Consider the following 19,166-nt stretch of genomic DNA (forward strand, 5'->3'; position numbering starts at 1 on the left):
AGTCTATTAAGTCCAAACCATGATTTCACTACCTGCAAGCCACACACAGCACTCAAACACATTGGAAGCTTATCTTTCTATACTTCTCGACATTTAAAGGTTTGTTTAATTTAAGGTAAGAATCTTTTGAAGACCTGCTTATATATGCTAAGGTAGGTATTTGTTAAACATTTAGACACATTCACTACGTGCTTTCATAGACTTTACACAGTAGCACACTCAATCTACACAAGTCGACATGTGTCAACGTGTTCACTCTAATACAAACATAGGTTTTGTATTTATGATACAATAACATAAACCACATCTAACACCTACAAAGGATGTTTCAGCAATGTTTTAAGCCCATGCCCACTATTTTGCACACAATCTTTGTATAGTACCCAAAATACAGAACTGTACCACTATCTGATCTGCTATGAATTGGATTTTACTACACTCTGGATGTAAGATGCCACCAATCACATTATTGCACTCACATCTCTATAACAAAGGATTCCTACATCTGCTTAGGACACTGTAAAATCATATATATTTAAAAAGTTATACATGTTTGTTCACAAGCAATTTTCTCATGTTTGGCCGATTCACACATCTTTTTTTAGGGAGGACACATATGCATTCCTACACAAATGTACCTTTTGACCCTTGTTTGTCTGCCTCACCCACTCCATGAGGAAAGCATTGTTCTGGACCTGCTTTTACCTACTCTTGTAGGAGCTACCTCACCTGCACACAAACTGCTTTCTCACCTATTAAGTTGCTCTGCACATGTGCTGACACAAACTAATTAGCAGGGAAAAGTTGGATAGGAACATGGGAATGGCCATGGAGAGGGTTACACATGGGAAACTTCTACCACACTTCAACAAATGTTCAAAAATACCCTGGTCAGTAAGTACACATAAATGTAGTATTTGTTTCACACAAGAAATTACACATACAACAATTTTGTTTTAATTGGTAAAATAAATTTATTTGCTGTTCAGCATCACAGCTTATTTGACACTTTAATGTCATAAATCAAATAAACAAATAAAATAGACAAAAAAATAAAAAAACAGCCAGAACAAGAGGTTGCATATCTCCAAACATGTGTTACCCTGCAAATGCAATGGTGAAAGAAATGGGGACACCAGAATACGTACTGCAACAACCAGGGTGAATACTAAGCAAGATACACACCACCAAAAATTTATCCTGCATTTGTAGAGGTCAAAATAAGAACTTTAATGCCCATGGCACGAAAATGGATCGATGGCCAACTCAGGAAGTGGATGTCCAGTGCAATTTAAACATTTGGGGTCCAACCACAGAGGAAGTGAACCAGGTCTCATTATTTGGGCCCTTTTTCCCCCCTTTTAGATGGGGCCTTGGGGACAGGGGCCTTTGGCTCAGATGGCTTGCGGCGTCTTCCCCTAGTGGACACAGGAGGGTCAGCAGAGGTGGAAGGTTGGGGAGCAGCTTGGGGTGGGCCAGCAGATGAGGGATTGTCCCTTAGGGACCTGGCGGTGGTCAGCAGCTCCGCAAGAATTTCATTCTGGCGGCTGAGGTGTTGGCCAATGCTTTGCATGCCAGCCGCCAGAGTGTCATTCATGCGGTTGAAGGCCTCACACTGTTGCCTGTTTGTGGCCTTCCACTCCGCCAGAAATTCCCCAACCTGCTGCTGACGGATCGCAGCATCCACCCCTTGCTGCTCGATCCTCTCCAGCATCACCATCACGCTCTCATCCCATGTCTCCTGTGGCTGGGGGTGTCGTCTTGGTGGAGGCTGGACCACTTGCTCCACCTGTGGCTCTGCAGAGGAAGATGCTGCCGGTTCATCCTGGGTTTCTGCTTCTTCTAGGATAATAATTGAAAACAATGTCACCATCACATACGCACTAAAAAATATCTTTCAAAATACAATGCATTACTGTGACTTACCAGCAAAAGCAGCAGCAAAGACCTCCGCCGGGAGCTCACTATCCATATTGGATATCCCCCTGACCTCGGCCACATCAATGACGTCCAAGGCGTCCTGCTCCAGGGGGGTATACTCCAAATTATCTGGCATAGGACCTCTCCCGGTGGACATGCTGTGGTTGTACCGGTCAGTCATCTTCCTCTTCAGTGTCGTTTTGAAGTCTGTCCACCTACAAGTTTAAAAATACAAATATCACCATGAGATATGTGCACCACTGTGCTACGTGACATTTCCTAGTGTGGGTGATCTTATGTTTTTTAGCCATATGTGTCCCACACACACATTAATGTCTCCATTAGGAGGCATTTCAGTGTCTCATCTCATTCATTAGGCCACTAAATGCACATACATAGATCACTATGCAGAAATGACATCATCCATGGCCAAATTATGCACCTCCACCTGTTGTGAAACTACACACTCCACCATAGCTTGACAGTGTGGTTATTATGGAGTAATTTAACTATGGGATGGCATACTGGGATGTGTAGTTTCTCACCAGCTACATGTGCACAGTTTGGTCATTCTTGTTTCAGTAGCATCATATGGAACATGTTACAACAACTCTTTCAAAAACACACTTTCTCTTGTCCCATCACATACTTCACATGAGCAGAACTGTGCCCATAACCTCACATCACACCAATGGTGCATGTTTCATATATAAATGTGGGTTATTAGACATGGTTGTGTTCACATGTGACATTGAAGTGTAGCACTATCTACAAACACACCTTTCTATTATTCTCCAAACATACATGTAACATATGTACACACATATGACATTATCAGGGGGACAAACACACTTGCCTTTTCTTCACCGCTAGCCAATCTCTGACCACTGGTGACACCTGGTTCACTTCCTCTGTGATCTTGTCCCAAAGGTTTCTCCTTGCACTGGCACCCGGCTTCCTGGTTGGCAATTCGATCCATTTGCGTGCTCTGGGCACTAAAATTCTTAATTCTGCCTCTTCAAATGCAGGGTTTCTCTTTTTGGTGGTGGTATCCTGCTCAGTCCTCACCCTAGATGTTGCAGCTCGTTTTCTGGTGGCCCCAGTTCTCTCACCATGCACCTGCTGGGTCACACCTGTTTGGAGAGATGCAACCTCTTGTTCTGGCTGGTTGCTTGGCCCTTGTGGAGCTGGTGGAGGTTGAACAGGGCCTGTTAGTGAGGGGCCCACTAGGTCTTGCAGGCTACTTCTCTCTTGAGCCCTCCTTCTCCGCTCCTGTTCCCTCTTCTGTAAAGCTTCAAGCAGGGATTCTGCTGTAGCTCTCTGTAGAGCGTCCTCAGCTGTGGAATCGTCTGAGCTAGACATGTTTGCAGCAATTCTGGCCTGCATCTGACTGAATATTTATATGTTAATCTCCCGCCATGAACAAGGGGGCGTATATTTTTCCCCGCAATGTAGTTGCTAATTTACGCCGATATTTCCCGCCGATAATTGCCGCTTAAATTACGCAGGTCTCAACGCACCTGATCAATCACCTGTATATGCACATACACAGGTTGTGGAGCATTGTGTGCTACATCGTGAAATGTGTGCACCTGTCATTCCAATGATGAGTGTTGTCAGCTGGTATCTGTTGGAGTTCGTGTATGCTTTGTGAGTCACATTTCAAAACATCACGTTATAATGCTTTCCTTACATATGTAATGAGTATGAAATTGTCATACACCAACATGTTGCATTGTGCCCCTTTTAGCAGCGTATTTATTAGTAGACGGTTGCGTGTATTCTTTTACGCACACTGTATATACAGTACGTCTCTCCATGGAAATCGGTGTATTGTGCCTCTTTTAGCAGCGTATTTATTAGTAGACGGTTGCGTGTATTCTTTTACGCACACTGTATATACAGTTCCTCTCTATACATTGAATGCATGCTGTTGGTTATGGTGTGTGTATATCGGAACGGTCCGCGTAAGTTTCTATTCGCATCCAGTTTGTTCATGTAAGAAGGATTAATAAAGTTAATACTAAACAAACAATTTTTTACACCAATCAGCAAGCACCAAAAGTGATATATGTACCTGCAATTAATAACTGCGCCATTGCCACTATGACTTCAACCAGGGCTAGGGCGTTTTCTACCCAGGAGCTGTTGGCCTTGGTTGAGGTCATGGACCGGCGCCTGGGGCCCAGGGGCCCATATGTGTCCAACATGGACAAGCGGCGGGCGTATAATGCTGCCCGCCGGCTAATCTACGCCCGGACCGGCGTCCGCAGAAGCCTGGCCCAAGTTGAGCGGCGCTGGTCTGACCTGCGCCGGCGCAGCCAGTGTTGCTTTCTACACTTCGCCGCCATATTGCCCGATGTAAGTTTTTATTTACTAGTATGTCTGCGTTTTTTTGCAATGTTTTCTGTACTTTTTATAAATATGTTCCTGAGTATGTGGGTGTATATGGGGTGTATATGGGGTGTATATGGGTGTATATGGGGTGTATATGGGTGTATATGGGGTGTATAGGGGGTGTATATGGGGTGTATAGGGGGTGTATATGGGGTGTATAGGGGGTGTATAGGGGGTGTATATGGGTGAATATGGGGTGTATATGGGGTGTATATGGGTGTATAGGGGGTGTATAGGGGGTGTATAGGGGGTGTATATGGGGTGTATAGGGGGGGGTTAAGTAGTTGCTCAGTTTTTGGGTGTAGCATATCAATTAGTTTGCATGATAAATGTCTGAAATATAACAGCAATGATAATTTGGAAGGTTATGAGCATGACTAATGTGAATTTTTCTTTCCCCCTTTTTTATGAAACCCAATCTTCGATTTCTATGCCATCAACATGAACATTTCAGCACGGGCAAGAGCACGCATAGAAGCCCGGGAGCAGGCAGCCCGGGAGCAGGCAGCCCAGGAGCAGCCAGAAGAGGAGGAGGAAGAGGAGGAGGAAGAGGAGGAGGAAGAGGAGGAGGAAGAGGAGGAGACAATGGGTCCAGCTGGGGCCCACCAAATTTTGCCATCCCCTTCCATCAGCCACTCCCCAACCCCCACCCCCACCCCCTCCCCCTCCCCAACCCCCACCCCCTCCCCAACCCCCACCCCCTCCCCAACTCCCACCCACACCCCTACCCCCACCCACACCCCTACCCCCACCCCCTCCCCACCCCATTTCCAACCCCCCTACACCTCTCCACCACCCACCCCCAAACCTCTCCAATCCCCACTCCAACCCACTACCAGTATCCCAAGTCCTATCCCATCCCCCTTGCTCCTGACCCCCCCAACCACCGCACACCCAACCAGCGGCGAGCAGGATGGCTCAACTAGCCGTAAGTAAATAATGTGTCTAATGTTTACCTACACATTTCTACACATAAACAATCACAACAACCACATATGTGTATCCAACATCAACATTAGTTGCAACATATCACTGCAGGGCGACCATGAGGTGTGGCCTGTCCTTCTCCAGGAACAAGGGTCCCCTTGGCGGTTTTTTGGAGTGTGGCCATGGCTCACCCCTTGAATAATTGACATAACAGTACATCCAATGAGATATCCGACATTAGTGGTGTTGTAGTTATGTGGGTCCAGGTGTTGGGTAACTCCACTTCCCAGCATGATGTGCAACATTAATTTATAGATTGTTTTGTTCATAGTGTGTGAGGCCATGCGGATGCATGCTTTACAAACATAGCTTTAGGCCTATAATTTGTACAGCAATATCCTAAATTTAAAATAGTAAGGAGTGCTTAAGCCGCAACAATGTCATAACCCTTAAATAGCACAGCCTAATTGTGAGGTTAGAGGTGAGTCCCCCAAAACCAAACTACCAATTGGGATACAGCATACATTCATCCAATAAGGAGTAATTTTTTTATTTTTATGTAATATGTACAGTATGTGTGTGTCAACAGAATAGTATTTTGGACCATGTTTACAGCATACCCATCTTCAATGTAGTGGAAAAATGTATGTGGCCTTCACACTTAACTCACAAATTCATATTATGTTACAATGCAATAAACATTTATGTATATGATATATTAATTATAATGTGTTTTTCCCCTTCACTACAGACACTGAACAGCACCAGGAGGAGGTGGACAACATTTTGCGGGAGATATTCCTAACCCTATTTTATTTAAATATTCTTTTTTTACGTTTGGAGGCCCTCATTTAATTTATTTTTATTCCCCCCCCCCCCTTATTATGTTTGTACGAAATAAACGTTTTTGTTGAGTTAGAAGTTGGCTGTGTTTTTAATCATAAATATGTTATAGGGTTTGTAAGGGTAGGTACATACAGATGTGTAATGTAAGTTATATTTGTAATTTGAGGTGAGGGGTAACGATTGCTGTGTGAATGTGTTTGTTTTTTAGTTAAATAACACATAGTGAAAATGCATGAATGTTCGATTAAAACATCACACATAACATCAGGGTAGGTATACATGTTAAAAAAATCAGATCAAACTAATTATGGACATAATTTAGTACATACACACAAACACCAACATACATTTATTTAAAAGTAAAAGCAATGTGGGGACACATAGATAGTGATTAAAATGCCACATTAGAACATAACAAATATACATGTAATGAGGGTTAAAATGTTGTTTTATTAGGGTCTTTATTAAGGTAGACAATTGAGTTAATAGAAAACAATAATTGAATAACAATTAGAATAATTAATTAATTGTCTGAATTTTAGTTGAAAGGCAAGATTTGCAGGTCCATACATGTGAAGGGTATGCCAGCGTACACAGACGTACGCTCACTCTCACGAGCGGTGACATAAGCTGAGTTTTCCATTGAAAACAATAGCGACCCGTCCGTGCAAGCTGGCGTACGCTCAGATAGCCGCAAGAAGTCGGTGGGAAGACGGACGAGAGACGTCCGTAAACGGTGGCGTACGCTCTGTTGTACGCCAGTTGTCGGAGTGTAAGGGCTGGGCCGTCCGTGTACGTTGGCGTACGCTCAATTGTACGCCACTCCCCTTTGACGTTGTTTCTGGCCGTACGTATGCGGCTGATTTGTGGGTGGACTTAACCCCAATGGCCGCGTACGGAGAGCGTACGTTAATAGCGAACGTACGCACGTTTGGCCGCTCCGATCAGAATAACCTCCCGAGTGTGCTGCATCAGGTATCACGCACCACTACAGAGCCTCCAAACAGCTTCACTGAAATGTAGCATAGAATCAACAGGGAAGTCACACTGGCACCTAACAGTAGTGAAACGGCCTCAGCACAGAAACACAGAGGAGCTGTTGGGGATCCAGAATGACAGGACCAGGAAGGTGTGTGTAGGTGACCACAAACATCTCAGCCCAGGGAGCACACGGGCAAGATGGCATTGGCACTCTCTGCACGGACAGCGGCAGTGTATCTCTGTCGAGATCGCTTCCCGCATACACAGCTTACCATAACAGAGAGCAACCAGCGCCCAAGACCCGGCCCGGTGCAGCACCTGGAGAAGCAGCAGAGAAAAGCCGCATTGAGTCCTGGGACATCGAACAGGTTGCTCAAGATGGCGCCTGGTCTCGGTCGTATTGGAGGCAAGAGGAAGCAGGCCATATGGTGCAAGTGACATGCACAAAGGGAGTTGTGGTCACATTATAATGGGAGGATGTAGATAGTGCACTCGTTTTCAATTGCCAGGGAATAGGGATGCCATCAGAAATTGTGGGGCCCGACCTGGGTTATAAGAAAGGTTAAACCGTGGACTTCCGGTGGGCGGACCTAGGGAAAGGCCGTGTTAAAGTGAGCTCTCAGCTCCAAGGGCTGCTACCAGCTAAAGCAGTTATAACATTGGAGATACAGACCCCGAGTGAGAGACGGGGAGCTGTGAGATAACGCGGGGAAGAAGAGAGAAGAACCAGCTCTCCCCACAAACATACCATTGCTACCGGAATCAGGCGCAGAGACCAGCGGGCGTACCGAACAGCAACATCGGGTACGTCAGCAAGGCGCCAGAAAGGACGACACATACCTCAGACGCCGGACTGGGGCGTGAGGGAGACGGAGACCATCGCGACCCGGCGCGTGCTGCAAGGGGAGAAGCCGGAGATATTGCTCATCGGGCGGTGGCGGAGGGAGCATCAGCGGACTCAGCGGGTGGCTGTCTGTCACCGCTCCTGACTGCTCCGTGCTGCATGGCGTAAAAGAGGAAGCAGACTCAGCAGGGGGCCGCGTCATCCTGTGCTGTCGAGGAGGCAAGGGACGCTGCTTTGGAAGCCAGGAGCATCCTGAGCTGGGGATCATAACACCAGCATATCATTTCTGACTGCTGCATATAGACCCCAGAGACTTACCCCCCCCCCCTCTCATTAACCCCCTCCACCGACGGCTGAACGGAGAAGGCATATATTGCCACAAGTACACTGTTGCATAAGAGCCCTGATTATATGGACTACAAAGTCTTCCCACCAATTTCTACTGGTGGTTGGAGGGAAAAGGGCCAGAAAGGCTCAGTGAAGTAAGTGACACGGAGGGGACTTGTATTTGGACACGGGAGGGGGACATCTGCGGCATAGTAAAAAAATATACAGTAAAGAGTGCCTGGGTAAAGAAGGACACTTGTATTATAAAATACGGAAAAAAGTCCTGCGCACCACCAAATTGATTATATATTAATAGATGTTAATTTATTAATTAGTATTCTAAGTCGGCCAAAATTTGCTCACCGTTAGGTACTGCTGCTCTAGTTGGGATTGCTCAAAGTCCCAAGAAAAGAGAGGAAAACATAGAGAAATAGAGCTGCGCACCCAACTGGAGTATAAAAACAACAATTTATTACATTTACATACGTACAATACAGAAATAAAAAATAAGTAAAAATACAATAAAAAACACAAAATATGAAAAATAGAGGGGGTGGATTATACAACCGGTTGTATTAACTGTAATCCAATCCTGGTAGTGTTGGTTAATGTCGGGTTAGTACTGTTAAAACTTATGATGTTATTGACAGTCACTATGCATTCCCGGATTTTTCATAACATTATTAACCCCTTCATGACAGAGCCAGTTTGTGCCTTCATGACAGAGCCCTTTTTTTCAAATCTGACATGTCTCACTTAAGTGGGGATAACTTTTTTTTGCTTTTACTTATCCCAGTGATTTTGAGATTGTTTTCTCGTGACACATTGTACTTCAAATTAGTGGTAAATTTGGGTCGATACAGTCTGTGTTTTTTTGTGAAAAATACCAAAATATCGTGAAAAAATGGAAAATTTAGCAATTTGCAAAATGTTAAATTTTCTGCTTGTGAGACAAATAATCATACCACTCAAAATAGTTAATAACTAACATAGACCATATGTCTACTTTATGTTTCCATCATTATTTCAACTTCCTTTTAATTTTTTTGGACACTAGGAGGCTTACAATATGAATAGCAAATTCTCAAATTTTCATGAAAATTTCAAACACTGATTTTTTTAGGGACCAGTTCAGTTCTGATGTGACTTTGAGGGACTTGTATGTGAGACACCCCCATAAATGATGCCATTTCAAAAACTGCACCCCTCACAGTATTCAAAACAGCATTTTGGAAGTTTGTTAACCCTTTAGGTGTTTCACAGGAATTAAAACAAAGTGTAGGTGAAATTTCAAAATTTCTTTTTTTTTGCAGAGTTTCAATTTTAATACATTTTTCTAACGAATACAGTAGATTTTACTAGAGAAATGTGACTAAAAATTGATTCCCCCAATTCTTTTGTTTTCAAAAATATCCTATATGTGGCCCTAGTGTGCACGTTGACCAAACCACAGGCTTCATAATAGAAGGAGCACCTACTTGATTTTGGAGCCTCCTTTTTATGAGATTTTTTTTTAGGCACCATGTAGGTTTCTAGGCACCTTAAGTGCTAAAAGTTAGGAACCTCCCCCACAAGTCACCCCATTTTGCAATCTACACCCCTCAGGAAATTCATCTAGGGGTATAGTGTACATTTCAAACCCCCAGGGGTTTCACCAATTTTGGTACAACTGGGATGTGAAAATGAAAAATTAAATTTTTTTACACAAACATGCAGTTCTGGCTCAAAATTTTTCATTTTCACAAGGAATGAAGGAGACAAAGCACCCCAAAATCTGTGCCCCAATTTCTCCTGAGTACGGCAATGCCTCACATGTGACCAAAAAATACCAGTTGGGTGCATGGCAGGACTCAGAAGGGAAGGAGTGATTTTTGGATTTTGCAGCAAAGATTTTGGTGGAATGAATGGTGGGTACTATGTTGCATTAGCAAGACTCCCAAAGCACCAATACAGTGGAACCCCCCCACAAGTCACCCCATTTTGCAAAGTACACCCCTCAGGGAATTCATCTAGGGGTATAGTGTACATTTCAAACCCCCAGGGGTTTCATCAATTTTGATACAACTGGGATGTGAAAATGGAAAATTACATTTTTTTACACAAACATGCAGTTCTGGCTCGAAATTTTTCATTTTCACAAGGAATGAAGGAGACAAAGCACCCCAAAATCTGTGCCCCAATTTCTCCCGAGTACGGCAATGCCTCACATGTGACCAAAAAATACCAGTTGGGTGCATGGCAGGACTTAGAAGGGAAGGAGTGATTTTTGGATTTTGCAGCTCAGATTCTGGTGGAATTTTGGTGGGTGCTATGTCGCATTAGCAAGACCCCCCAAGCACCAATACAGTGGAACCCCCCCACAAGTGACCCCATTTTGCAAACTACACCCCTCAGGGAATTCATCTAGGGGTATAGTGTACATTTCAAACCCCCAGGGGTTTCACCAATTTTGGTACAACTGGGATGTGAAAATGGAAAATTACATTTTTTTACACAAACATGCAGTTCTGGCTCAAAATTTTTCATTTTCACAAGGAATGAAGAAGACAAAGCACCCCAAAATCTGTGCCCCAATTTCTCCCGAGTACGGCAATGCCTCACATGTGACCAAAAAATACCAGTTGGGTGCATGGCAGGACTTAGAAGGGAAGGAGTGATTTTTGGATTTTGCAGCTCAGATTCTGGTGGAATTTTGGTGGGTGCTATGTCGCATTAGCAAGACCCCCCAAGCACCAATACAGTGGAACCCCCCCACAAGTGACCCCATTTTGCAAACTACACCCCTCAGGGAATTCATCTAGGGGTATAGTGTACATTTCAAACCCCCAGGGGTTTCACCAATTTTGGTACAACTGGGATGTGAAAATGGAAAATTACATTTTTTTACACAAACATGCAGTTCTGGCTCAAAATTTTTCATTTTCACAAGGAATGAAGGAGACAAAGCACCCCAAAATCTGTGCCCCAATTTCTCCCGAGTACGGCAATGCCTCACATGTGACCAAAAAATACCAGTTGGGTGCATGGCAGGACTTAGAAGGGAAGGAGTGATTTTTGGATTTTGCATCTCAGATTCTGGTGGAATTTTGGTGGGTGCTATGTCGCATTAGCAAGACCCCCCAAGCACCAATACAGTGGAACCCCCCCACAAGTGACCCCATTTTGCAAACTACACCCCTCAGGGAATTCATCTAGGGGTATAGTGTACATTTCAAACCTCCAGGGGTTTCACCAATTTTGGTACAACTGGGATGTGAAAATGGAAAATTACATTTTTTTACACAAACATGCAGTTCTGGCTCAAAATTTTTCATTTTCACAAGGAATGAAGGAGACAAAGCACCCCAAAATCTGTGCCCCAATTTCTCCCGAGTACGGCAATGCCTCACATGTGACCAAAAAATACCAGTTGGGTGCATGGCAGGACTTAGAAGGGAAGGAGTGATTTTTGGATTTTGCAGCTCAGATTCTGGTGGAATTTTGGTGGGTGCTATGTCGCATTAGCAAGACCCCCCAAGCACCAATACAGTGGAACCCCCCCACAAGTGACCCCATTTTGCAAACTACACCCCTCAGGGAATTCATCTAGGGGTATAGTGTACATTTCAAACCCCCAGGGGTTTCATCAATTTTGGTACAACTGGGCAGTGAAAATGAAAAAAATACATTTTTTTACACAAAAATGTACTTCTGGCTCAAAATTTTTCATTTTCACAAGGAATGAAGGAGACAAAGCACCCCAAAATCTGTGCCCCCATTTCTCCAGAGTAAGGCAATGCCTCACATGTGACCAAAAAATACCAGTTGGGTGCATGGCAGGACTCAGAAGGGAAGGAATGATTTTTGGATTTTGGAGCACAGATTTTGGTGGAATGAATGGTGGGTGCTATGTTGCATTACCAATACAGTGGAACCCCCCCACAAGTGACCCCATTTTGCAAACTACACCCCTCAGGGAATTCATCTAGGGGTATAGTGTACATTTCAAACCCCCAGGGGTTTCATCAATTTTGGTACAACTGGGCAGTGAAAATGAAAAAAATACATTTTTTTACACAAAAATGTACTTCTGGCTCAAAATTTTTTATTTTCACAAGGAATGAAGGAGACAAAGCACCCCAAAATCTGTGCCCCCATTTCTCCAGAGTACGGCAATGCCTCACATGTGACCAAAAAATACCAGTTGGGTGCATGGCAGGACTCAGAAGGGAAGGAGTGATTTTTGGATTTTGGAGCACAGATTTTGGTGGAATGAATGGTGGGTGCTATGTTGCATTACCAATACAGTGGAACCCCCCCACAAGTGACCCCATTTTGCAAACTACACCCCTCAGGGAATTCATCTAGGGGTATAGTGTACATTTCAAACCCCCAGGGGTTTCATCAATTTTGGTACAACTGGGCAGTGAAAATGAAAAAAATACATTTTTTTACACAAAAATGCAGTTCTGGCTCAAAATTTTTCATTTTCACAAGGAATGAAGGAGACAAAGCACCCCAAAATCTGTGCCCCCATTTCTCCAGAGTACGGCAATGCCTCACATGTGACCAAAAAATACCAGTTGGGTGCATGGCAGGACTCAGAAGGGAATGAGTGATTTTTGGATTTTGCAGCTCAGATTCTGGTGGAATGAATGGTGGGTGCTATGTGGCATTAGCAAGACCACCGAAGCACAATGAAATGATGAACCTAATAATCCATAGATGTGTGGTATATTTTGAAACACTCCTTTATACATAGGCCGGGTTTGTCGGGGCAAGTTTCACAGTGGAAAATAGTATCCTTTCTTATTCCCTTTTTATAGCAAACTTTGCACCTTTTTTGTGTCCTGCCCTTTCTTGCAGTGGAGGGGATTTCGTTGGGAAAATGCTGCCCTGGTACAATACGGGGGCCAGTACTAGAAGTACTGGGGCCCTCTGCCTGCTGATTCCCAAATATTAGGCTCTTTATGACTTCCTCTTGAAAGTGCATAAATGTCCCCCTCTGGCCGGTAGAACGGAATAGCACGTAAGCGTTATACAGTGCCATCTGGATGATATACACGGCCAGCTTCTTGTACCAGATATTTGTTTTCCGCAGGGCACTGTACGGCTTCAGTACCTGATCTGAAAGATCCACTCCGCCCATTTACTTATTGTAATCTAGGATACAATTTGGTTTTGAGGTGTGGGTACTGGTACCTCGTACAGGGATGGAGGTGGTACTGTCTCCATGAATTGTTGTCAGTATAAGGACATCCCTCTTGTCCTTATATTTGACCAACAACATATTTTCGGTGCATATTCCCCTGCTTTCACCCCTTCTCATTACTTGGGCAATGTGCGTTTTGGGGAGGCCTCTTTGGTTCTTGCGCACAGTACCGCAAGCTGCTGTACCTCTTGAACCAAGGGCCTTAAACAGGGGGATGCTGGTGTAAAAGTTATCCACATAGAGGTGATAACCCTTATCCAGGAAGGGGTGCATTAAATCCCAGACAATTTTTCCACTAACACCTACGAGGGAGGGGGGGCATTCTGGTGGTTCAATTCTTGAATCCTTCCCTTCATATACCCTAAACTTGTGGGTGTACCCTGTGGTGCTTTCACACAGCTTATACATTTTTATGCCATACCTTGCCCTCTTACTGGGAAGGTACTGGCGGAATTTAACCCTTCCTTTAAAATGTATAAGGGACTCGTCGATACTAATACATTTATCAGGGATGTATAGCTCTGCAAATTTGGCACTGAAATGATCAATGACCGGCCTGACTTTGAATAGCCTGTCAAAGGTGGGATCATCTCTGGGTGGGCACTGTGCATTATCGGTGTAATGTATAAATTTATGGATTGCCTCAAAACGAGCCCGGGGCATGGCCATACGGTGAAATGGGGTGCTGTACAGAACATCTGTACTCCAATATTGCCTAATTTGTGGCTTTTTTACTATGCCCATGTGTAACACCAGACCCCAAAACGTCATCATCTCTACTGCATCTACAGGGGTCCACCTAGCAAATGATGACGTGGGGTTTTGAGCAATAAACTGCTGGGCATATAAATTAGTTTGGTCCACCATTAAATTTATAAAATCATCAGAGAAAAATAATTTGAAAAAGTCAATTTCTCTGAGACCTGTTGAATCAAATTGGATTCCTGGGATGGCCAAAAACTCAGGAACCTGGGGCTCAAAATTGTCTGGTGGTGGGGTCCATACGAGATCAATTATTGGGGGGGGGGGTCTCAGCTGCTCTACGGGGGCGTCTTTGAGGGGGTCCCTCATCACCAGAGGAGGAAGAAGAGCTTAAGACGAATCCTTCAAATTCCCCGCTTGCCTCACTGGCTGTGTCAGAGTCAGAGGCAAGCATGGCATATGCCTCCTCCACTGAATACATTCTCCTGGATGACTGGGACGACATTTGGGATGACATTTGGGATGCCATTTATATTTTTGTGTTACTGGTAGTGAAATGTTTCAACACGTGTATAGTGTAGGGGGGGGGGGGGGTACAAACTTTATTTCAACCCGGGGGGTATGTAGTGTGTGGTGTGTATGTAGTGCAGAAAAAAAAATACAAAAAAAAAAAAATTGAAGGGTTAAAAAAAAAAAAAATGGAAGGGGTTAAAAAAAAAAAAAAATGGAAGGGGTTAAAAAAAAAAAAAGGTCCTGCGCCAAAAATTGAGCACAGATGTTGGTCAGTAACGTCCGTCACTGAACAGCGCTCAAAGGCAACAGGAATTTGATCCAAAAAAAAAAAAATAGATCAACCCTGTGCCGAAAAAGCTGATCAGTGATGTACGTTACTGATCAGCGCACAGTGGCCACAGGACACACACAAAATCACAGTGTGTGTAAAAAAAAAATTTAAAAAAGACCCCACAGCACTCACAAAAAATAAAAAAAGTTGATCAGTGATGCGACACTGATTACCAGTGAGGGGCAGCAGGTGCACAACCTTTGGTGCAACTGACAGTGCAACTGGCAGCAACTGACAGGTATATATAAAAAAAAAAACCTCTGTACCCCCAAAAAGTTGCTGATCACCTCAGATATAGTGATCAGCACAAAAGGCGGGGGCAGCAGACACAAAATTTAGCACTCTCTGTCACTATCTCTCTCTATCTCTCTCTATCTCTCTATCTCTCACTATCTATCACTCTATGACACTGCAGCAGCAGCACTGACAGGTATATCTATATATAAAAAAAACCTGCGCCCCCAAAAAGTTGCTGATCAGTTAATTTATACTGATCAGCACAAAAGGGGGGGCAGCAGTCAGTTACATAAAAAATATATAGCACAATCTGTCACTATCTCTCTATCTCTCTCTATCTCTCTCTCTCTATCTCTCTCTATCTATCTATAGCTCTATCACACTGCAGCAGCACAAAATATAGCACTAGGCCTCTCTATCTCTCTCTATCTCTCTCTATCTCTTTCAGTTATATAAAAAATATATAGCACAATCTGTCACTATCTCTCTCTCTCTATCTCTCTCTATCTCTCTCTATCTCTCTATCTATAGCTCTATCACACTGCAGCAGCACAAAATATAGCACTAGGCCTCTCTATCTCTCTCTATCTCTCTATATCTCTTTCAGTTATATAAAAAATATATAGCACAATCTGTCACTATCTGTCACTATCTCTCTCTCTATCTCTCTCTCTCTATCTCTCTCTATCTCTCTATCTATAGCTCTATCACACTGCAGCAGCACAAAATATAGCACTAGGCCTCTCTATCTCTCTCTATCTCTCTCTATCTCTCTCTCTATCTAATAACTCGCAGCAGCACAAGATGTCACAGGATGTCACAAGATGTCACAAGAATAAGCAATATCTAGGCAGTGATCAGGTAAGTATTTGGATGGGTTCTGGTCAGTATTGGCGGCAGCTGGGCACGGTGACCGCACTGCACGCTATTCCAGACCGGAATGGCGTCTGCAGTGCAGTCACCGTTAGTTTAAACCCCCCTCCTTGGCTGTGATTGGTCCGTCGGTCCGACGGACCAATCACGGCCTTTGGGGGCGGGCGGGGTGAGGTGGGGTGACACCAGTGTCACCCTTACACCCCGCGGTGATTGGTGCTGTACTTTACAGCACCAATCACCTCCGATCCCGTGTCACCGGCGAACGTTATTCGCCGGTGACACAGAAAACGCTGTGAATGGCTGTTCACACTGAACAGCCAATCACAGCGATCGCCGACGGGGGGCGGCATCGCAGCCCCCCCTGGGCATGCACGGACATGTCTGCTGTCAGGGACAGCAGACATCGTCCCTCTGTCACTGCGTCTCTAGACGCAGTGACAGTTTTAAGCCATGACGTATATATACGTCAACGGTCGGGAAGTACTTCCCGGCCATGACGTATATATACGTCAAATGTCGTGAAGGGGTTAAAAATGTGGTAAACTGCAGTATTTGTTAGTAGTTGGATGGAGTTTTACTAACTTTTTACGTCTGGCCAGACAATAATGGGTACCTTACAGATGACCTTATGCTACTACGTCCTGTCCTCCCAGTTGATGGCGCTGATTAGCCAAATTCTCAACTTTATCCGGAGTATGGTTTCTCAGGAAAGCTGGTCACAGTGTAATCAATGGTACCGGTCCTCTTAGGTTATTTGTCGGTGGACTTGTACTCTAACGCGTTTCCCCGCCTTTTTTAAGTTCTCAGCGGCTTCTTCAGAGAATATCTCATTGGGAGATTAGAGCACATAAAAATAACACACGATTATAATAATAAGATATTTTTCACATAATTGTCTTTGCATTACCTCATTAAGGGTTGAATTCAAGGGCCTAATTACAAGGTCCAGGAAAAATAGAATTTTATATGTTCACAAGAGTTCATTTTCAAATATTTATAAATTCACTAAACATACAGAAGGGGGAATTTGACACGTTAATGTTGTTGAAAGATGTATTGCACATTTCGATAGAGTACGCAATATCACAGAAGCACATGTTCACAGAGAGGTTTTTTGCATTTATATATAAAGGATTGCTGTTGGGCCAAATGGGTGATCTTATGGGGTCCAAAAGGAACCTAGTAGAGCCATTTGAGGCTACTTCCAAGGTTAAAAATTATGCAATACCCAGATGGCCCAAAGGTGCAAACGTTTAAATGTTTAAAAATAATTAAAGATTATGTTTTTTATGGAGATAGGTTATATCACTATTATAGTATGGAAATTAAATGTTAGATCACATAAAGATAGGTTGACATGACTAGGTCCCCTAATAAATGCAAAAAATTCGTATCCTGGAATGTAGAGGGACTGAACTCCCCTTTGAAGAGGAGAAAGATAGCACAACACCTAAAACGCCTCAAACCCGATATAGCAGTATTACAGGAAATTCATTGGAAGGAGGGAGACCCCAATACTTTCAGAGATAGTTGGTTCTCAGAATATTTTACCACCTGCTTTCCCACGAAAAAGCGTGGAGTTATGGTTATCATAAATAAATCCCTAGGATATGAAATAGCAGGTAATTTGCAAGACCCTGAAGGCAGATACTTATTCCTCAAAATAAAAATAGAGGGAGAACTGTTTACGATTGCTACAATATATGCCCCTACAGGCCCTAATACGGAATTCTTCACCAACTTATATGTACAGTTGCAGGACTGGGCTGAGGGACAAATAATTATAGGGGGAGATTTTAATACTACACAGCGGCAATCACTCGACAAATCCAATGATGGTAATAGAAATACTCTTGCACCAGCCCTGGAGATGCTGATGAGCTCCCTGGAGGTGGCAGATCCATGGAGACATCAGCACCCAGCAGACAGGGAATATACATTTTATTCCCATCCACATCACACATCAACACAAATAGATTACTGGCTTATACAAAACACACTATTGGCAAGAGTGATCCAATCCAAAATAGAACCAATAGTTATCTCGGACCACGCCCCCACTTGGTTTAAGTTATCATTGCTATCCCCAACTGCCCAGTCCCGTAACTGGAGATTTCCAACATATCTGACGGAATCCCCCGAATTTAGCGCAGCATTGAAGCAACACCTCCAAAATTATGTGGAGGACAATATAAAGCACCTAGACAATATAAATCTATTCTGGGCCGCATCAAAGCCCGTCATGCGTGGCTGCATAATATCTTACGTATCGGCAAAACGAAAAATAATACAGAAACGATATTCAGAACTTAGCACGAAGGTGTCAACATCATACGCAGCAATGCTGAGTAACAACACTCGGGAGACCCGTCAGATATTCTTGGAAACAAAAGCACTATACGATACTATATGTACCAAAAAAGCCCAATATTACTTGGACTTTCAAAAACATAGGTACTTTAGATGGGGCAATAAGGCCGGGAAATTACTAGCATCTGTATCTAGAGGACGTCGGCCAGTAACACGCATTCTAAATATAAATTCAGAGGGAGGGACTCAGAATAAAAAAACGGAGGAAATAGCAGACGCCTTTTTAAATTACTATAAGAATTTATACTCACCACCTCAAGATCAATCAAAGCTAGGGATGGACTTTTTGAAAAGAGCCAAACTCCCTATTCTAACACAACTGGAAAGTGACGCACTAATAGATCCAATAACTGAGCTAGAACTTAACAAGTTATAAATAATTTACCAAAAGGAAAATCCCCAGGACCAGATGGTCTAAGTTCGGAATATTATAAATTACTACAACCGGAATTGATATCATATATGCTTGCCCTACTAAACTCCATCATCAAGGGTAATACACCCCTGGTGGGGTTTAATGAGGCAAGAATAATCGTAATAATGAAAGCAGGCAAAGATCCAAATCAAGTGACATCATATAGACCTATCTCATTATTAAATCAGGACCTCAAAGTATTAACAACCATTATAGCCAACAGACTACAGTTGGTCTTACCTAAACTGATTCACCCCTCACAGACGGGTTTCTTACGAGGCAGATCCTC

The sequence above is a fragment of the Crinia signifera genome, chromosome 9, assembly GCF_055691185.1.
Source record: "Crinia signifera chromosome 9, ASM5569118v1, whole genome shotgun sequence".
Classification (NCBI taxonomy): Eukaryota; Metazoa; Chordata; class Amphibia; order Anura; family Myobatrachidae; genus Crinia; species Crinia signifera.